At 45.9% G+C, this 6,521-nt stretch overlaps 1 protein-coding gene across 3 annotated transcripts in view; it reads left to right on the top strand.

Moving 5' to 3' along the window:
* Window positions 1-1,036: 1,036 nt before the first annotated feature.
* Window positions 1,037-6,521, top strand: part of LOC145350924 (serine/threonine-protein kinase VRK1-like) — a 103,018-nt gene continuing 97,533 nt past the window's right edge. The window contains exon 1 of one of the 3 annotated variants that reach the window (XM_080200396.1): window positions 1,037-1,225. The gene's annotated coding sequence lies outside the window, so the exon portion shown is untranslated. Of the gene's footprint in view, window positions 1,226-1,632; window positions 1,654-2,193; window positions 2,316-6,521 lie in introns of those variants that run through there. The other 2 variants (XM_080200397.1, XM_080200395.1) reach the window with 2 other exon arrangements.

Genomic DNA, 6,521 nt, shown 5'->3' with positions numbered 1-6,521 from the left:
TCTTATGTTCTTATGACACTACTTGCTTCCTGTTATCTGTAGGGCTGCTGAGACACCACTGTTGCCACCATGTTGTATTCGCTGTGCTTAGAGTCATATAAAATGGGCTGAAAAGTCAACATTAACATTGCACTTGGTGCTTTACAGATCTTACATGTGTTGGTTGGGCATCATAGCAACAGCAGATGGGTGATTACATCACTCCCATTCCTGATGTGTACATATGTTCAAACATGTATTCAAATAGCTTAGCTTATTCCACGCTCATATGATCCCTGGCATTTTACAAATTATATAACATGTTAAGCAAGGTGATGGCCTAGTGGTATTATCATTAGTCCATTAACCCAAAAATTCAGCTAAGGTTCAAATCCCACCACAGCTGATGGTGGAATTTGAATTCAATTTAAAAACAAATCTGGAATTAAGAATCTACTAATGACAATGAGACCACTGTCAATTGTCAGAAAATCCCTATCTGGTTTACTCAACTCCTTTAGGGAAGGACTGATGTCCTTAAGGGATTTGGCCTACATATGACTCCAGAGCCATAGCAATCTGGTTGACTCTCAAATGCCCTCTGAATTAGCCTAGCCAAAGACAATTAGGGATGGGCAATAAACATCAGCCAACCAGCCATGCCCATGTCCCAGGAATGAATAAAAAACAAAGTTTGTGCTGGATAACAGGAAGTGACAATAATTCCAGGGCACAGCTACTGAGTAAACTTCCTTACATTTTATCCCAATCACAGCCTCAGAACAGGAGTCATACTGCAGCAGTGCAGTCTTCCTGATTTTTCCTTCATCCCTCTCCAGACTATAACCCCGGCAAAGCAAAATAACAGCAATGGAGTCAATTAAAAGCTTTTACATTTCTACGTATGTCAGCAGCCGACCTCCTTCCAACGGGAAGCAATTGCGAACTAATCACAACTTTATTTTAAGGCAAGTTCTGTGCATACATATGAAAAGGCTGAGTCAGTTCAAGGTTCAGTGCTTCCACTTTCTCATGAGCTCACTCGAGTGTCACAGGGATATCATGTTTCCCGGCCTGCCAAATAGAAACTACTGCACAGAGGAAGTTCACAGATTCGGAACCAAACTTTAAACAGCAGCTTTTCCCTAATGGCCGCAGCATTTCGACTTTAACCAGGGTCCCAATCATTCCTCGGGCTGTGGTTTACTCGCAGCTTCCAGTGCGATTCAGCTCAGCGGAAACCTCGGTACACGGACACACAGGGAACCAGTGCTCGGTACACGGACACACAGAGAGAACCAGTGCTCGGTACACGGACACACAGGGAACCAGTGCTCGGTACACGGACACACAGGGAACCAGTGCTCGGTACACGGACACACAGAGAGAACCAGTGCTCGGTACACGGACACACAGGGAACCAGTGCTCGGTACACGGACACACAGGGAACCAGTGCTCGGTACACGGACACACAGAGAGAACCAGTGCTCGGTACACGGACACACAGGGAACCAGTGCTCGGTACACGGACACACAGGGAACCAGTGCTCGGTACACGGACACACAGGGAACCAGTGCTCGGTACACGGACACACAGGGAACCAGTGCTCGGTGCAGGGACACACAGGGAACCAGTGCTCGGTACACGGACACACAGAGAGAACCAGTGCTCGGTACACGGACACACAGGGAACCAGTGCTCGGTGCAGGGACACACAGGGAACCAGTGCTCGGTACACGGACACACAGGGAACCAGTGCTCGGTACACGGACACACAGGGAACCAGTGCTCGGTGCAGGGACACACACAGGGAACCAGTGCTCGGTGCAGGGACACACACAGGGAACCAGTGCTCGGTACACGGACACAGGGGGAACCAGTGCTCGGTACACGGACACACAGGGAACCAGTGCTCGGTGCAGGGACACACAGGGAACCAGTGCTCGGTACACGGACACACAGGGAACCAGTGCTCGGTGCAGGGACACACAGGGAACCAGTGCTCGGTGCAGGGACACACAGGGAACCAGTGCTCGGTACGCGGACACACAGGGAACCAGTGCTCGGTACGCGGACACACAGGGAACCAGTGCTCGGTACACGGACACACAGGGAACCAGTGCTCGGTACACGGACACACACAGGGAACCAGTGCTCGGTGCAGGGACACACACAGGGAACCAGTGCTCGGTACACGGACACACACAGGGAACCAGTGCTCGGTACACGGACACACACAGGGAACCAGTGCTCGGTACAGGGGAAGTAACTTGGCTCAGCTCTCAATGACATGCTATCAGTTTCCTGACCTCCCATCTTCAAGCTGTTTGTAATGTACATGTTTCCTTTATTTATCTTCGGTCTTTACGGCGCTTGCTTTTTAATAGTCTCTGATAATGAATAGTAACGTGTCTGCGGCCAATTATTTGCTGATTTATCGGAGAAGAAATTGGAAGTGAAATTAGAAAATGTTGAAAGTGACTAAAGATTAGACAGCGTCTGTGGAGAGAGGAGCAGAACTATCCGCCTGAAACTTAAATGCTTGATTCATCTGGGAGTCTTGAGGATGTCACATGTGTGATACTTATCTGGGAAAGTTCCCATTTACCCTGCCGGGATTGTTCTCCGAGTCCCGACAGCAGTGAGATTAGACAGTCAGACCATGCACACTTGGGCTGTTTGCCCTGTATTTAACATTGTTTTTACTTCGAGCCTGTCCCAGCAGGTGGAAAGCTTGTGGAGTGCAGCTCAGAGCAAATCACCTGGGAGTGAGTTTAAAACTATATCATTGTGTAAACCCCCTGATAATTAAAAACCCCTTAGTTTAACGGATCATAGTGGTGGGATTGCAAATCACTCAGTATTTCAGTTTCAGAATTATCAAGTATGGTTTAGACAAGAAGTTGACATTCTATGTTGACACACTTGGGTTTGTCCTAAGGGCACAATTGGCAAAATGTTGCCAAAATGCATCCATCTGAACACAGTGAAATTACACCCATGTTTCTGCACAGATAGCTAGCCAGCACAAGCCTGAATGTAAAATCACCCAAAAGTCAGTGCAATCAAATTGAAACAGGAAATGCTGTAAGTACTCAGCAGGTCAGGCAGCATCTGTGAAAAGAGGTCATGTTTCAGGATGATAATGCCCTTCGGCTAAACAAAGGCATGGTATTAATTTTCACACCAAACACTGATGACGGTCAGCACCACCTCACCATTACTTCTCTCACCTTCACTGTCACTAAATTTTCAGGCTTCATAGCTTACTGCAACAAAAACAGAAACTGCTGGAAAACCTCAGCAGGTCTAACAGCATCTGTGGAGAGAAAATAGAGCCTGGATGACCCTTTATCAGAGGGGTTTTAAGATGGATTATTCAGCCTTGAAGCTTTAGCTCTATTCTCTCTCCACATATAATGTCAAACTTGCTAAGATTTTCCAGCAATTTCTGTTTTTGTTTCAGATTCCAGCATTCATGCTAATTTGCTTTTATTCTTAGTTTAGTAGATCAGAAGATAATTCTTCCAAACTCCACCTGTCTCCCTGGCAACAGTCTTGAGATTAAGCTAATCTGTTTGCAACTTTGTTGTCACAATTGATCTTGAGATGAGCTACTGACCTCACATTTATGGCATCTCTAAGGCTGCCTTTTTCCACCTCCATTGCTCGTCTTTGCATTGCCTCAACTCATCTGCTGCTGAAACTCTCATCCACGTCTTTGTTACCTTTAGACTTGACAATTCCAGTGCACTCCTGTCTAGTTTCCCACATCCTACCCTCTGTAAACTTTAGCTATCCAAACCTCTGCTGCCTGTATTTTAACCTGCAGTAAGTGCTGTTTCCCCTCTCACCCCCATGCTTGCTGACTTACATTGTGTAGTCAAGCATTGTCTTGATTTTAAAATGCTGATCCTTGTTTTCAAATGTCTCCTGGGTCTTGCTCCTCCCTGTCCCTGAATTCTGCTCCAACTTTACAATTGTCTGAGATATCTACATGTACATTCTCAAAGGATATAGAAAGAAGTTGTTATTGTCATCAAATATTAAACATCCTCATTGACCTGAAACGTTGGGTGGAATCCTGCACTAACTATCTTAATGGATTTGGTGGATGGGCTGCGCAGTGGTTAGTGCTGTTGCCTCACAGCGCCAGGGACCTGGCTTCAATTCTGGCCTCGGATCACTGTCTGTGCAGAGTCTGCACGTTCTCCCCGTGTTTGCGTGGGTTTCCTCTGGGTGCTCCAGTTTCCTTCAAATAATGTGCTGGTTAGGTGCATTGGCCATGATAAATTCTCCCTCAGTGTACTCAAAGAGGAGTGTGGTGACTAGGGGATTTTCACAGTAACTTCATTGTAGTGTTTATGTAAACGTACTTGTGACACTAATGAATCAACTTTAATCAGATAGCATTCAATCTCCTTGTTCCACCCCCCAAACTTCCCTGTCTATGGTAGGGAAGCCCTTGGACAGCCTTCCCATCCACCCTGCCACCAATTGAGGCCTTTAAATGAATGCCCGTTTATCACTCCACCACTGGTATGAAGCCAGCAGTGGGCAATGGATTTGCCATACAAGGGAGCACTAGAAGCAGACCCATAAGAGGTCATTGCGGGCACCTGGCAGGGGCTTAATCAAAGGATTCGGCATTGGGAAGGGGTGTATATTTGAGATCCTGGCCCTGTTGCCACCACCTCTGCCATATAACTGCCACCTCTCACCCCTTGTCTTTCTGGGCCTCGGGTGGGTGCCCTACAGCAGCAGCAATTCACTCCCAATGGTGCTACCACTCTGCAAAGCTCTGGCCTCTGATTGGCCAGTGGGGTCCTTGATGCTGTGGGGTGGCCTGCTGCTTGCCTGTCAGGTATAACAGGATATCATGGACCTTCCTATTGGGGATGTGGCAGCTCAGCAATACATGGAGAAGTATTGTTCTAGTTACACTGCACACATGCTACCTGACTTGCTGAGTGTTTCCAGCATTTTTTGTTTTTATAATTTTTCATTACAAAATCTTGCAAGATGTTGGAAATGTAGTGTTGGTCCAATCAGCCAGTATAATTGATCTATGAGTGGAACAGAGCCAATAGAAGCTTAAGATATTAAGGTGTGCAAGTATGAAAAGGAGGGGTGGGGAAAATCCACTGCAGTGCGTGTTTAGAGATGATAAGGTAAGTCACCCTTACCCTCTGTCCTGTAAACTTTTACGGTAATGAATTTAAATTGCTGTGGACAGAGCCTGCAGACTTTTTGAGATGTTTCTTCCTGCAGAAGAATAGCTAGAAAATGAGTCCTGCCCAATCTTAAAGCCACATTTTGTGCAAAAGCCGAAGTGATGCGTACCTCAAAACCACCAAGAAATGTTCATTTATTCATAAGAGGGAAAGAACGAGAACAAGTGCAAGAATTCAAATAAATAGGAAGCATATCTGTAGTTGGCAGGTGCAGCAAAGAAATTAGAACAAGAATAGCAATGAGAAAGCTTTATTTAGTAAAAAGGGACAATTTCTAACCAGACAGCTGAATAAAGTGTCTTGCAAAATGTGCTTGATTTGGATGATATGCATTTTGATGCTCTTATCTCTGTGACACTCGGACCTTGATTTGATTTGATGTATTGTTGTCACATGTATTAACGTACAGTGAAAAGTATTGTTTCTTGCGTACCATACAGACAAAACATACCATTCATAGAGAAGAAAAAAGAGAGTGGAGAATGTAGCGTTATAGTCACAGCTAGGGTGTGGAGAAAGATCAACTTAACGCAAGATAAGTCCAGTCAAACGTCTGACAGCAGCAGGAAAGAAGCTGTTCTTGAGTTGGTTGGTACGTGACCTCAGACTTCTGCACCTTTTTCCTGAAGGAAGAAGGTGGAAGAGAGAAGGTCCAGATGCATGGGGTCCTAATTATGCTGGCTGCTTTGCCGATGCAGTGGGAAGTGTAGACAGAGTCATTAGATGGGAGGCTGGTTCGCGTGATGGATTGGGCTACATTCATTTTTGTAGTTCCTTACGGTCTTGGGCACAGCAGGAGCCATACCAAGCTGTGATACAACCAGAAAGAATGCTTTCTATGGTACATCTGTAAAAATTGATGAGTCGCAGCTGACATGCCAAATTTCCTCAGTTGTCTGAGAAAGTAGAGGCATTGGTGGGCTTTCTTAACTATAGTGTTGGCGTGGGGGGACCAGGACAGGTTGTTGATGATTTGGACACCAGAAACTTGAAGCTCTCGAACCTTTCTATTTTGCCCCCATTGATGTAGACAGGGGCATGTTCTCCTTTACACTTCCTGAAGTTGCTGACAATCTCCTTTGTTTTGTTGACATTGAGGGACAGATTATTGTCACCACACCAGTTCACCAGATTCTCTATCTCATTCCCGTATTCTGTCTCATCGTTGTTTGAGATCCGACCCACTACAGCGGTGTTGTCAGCAAAATTGAAAATCGAATTGGAGGGGAATTTGGCCCTGCAGTCATAGGTGTATAAGAAGTTTAGTAAGGGGCTGAGAACACAGCCTTGCAGGGCACCGGTGTTG

This window comes from Carcharhinus amblyrhynchos, chromosome 12 (assembly GCF_965287045.1).
Source record: "Carcharhinus amblyrhynchos chromosome 12, sCarAmb.v2.hapA, whole genome shotgun sequence".
Taxonomy (NCBI): domain Eukaryota; kingdom Metazoa; phylum Chordata; class Chondrichthyes; order Carcharhiniformes; family Carcharhinidae; genus Carcharhinus; species Carcharhinus amblyrhynchos.
This window is presented reverse-complemented; position numbering and strand designations above follow the sequence as displayed.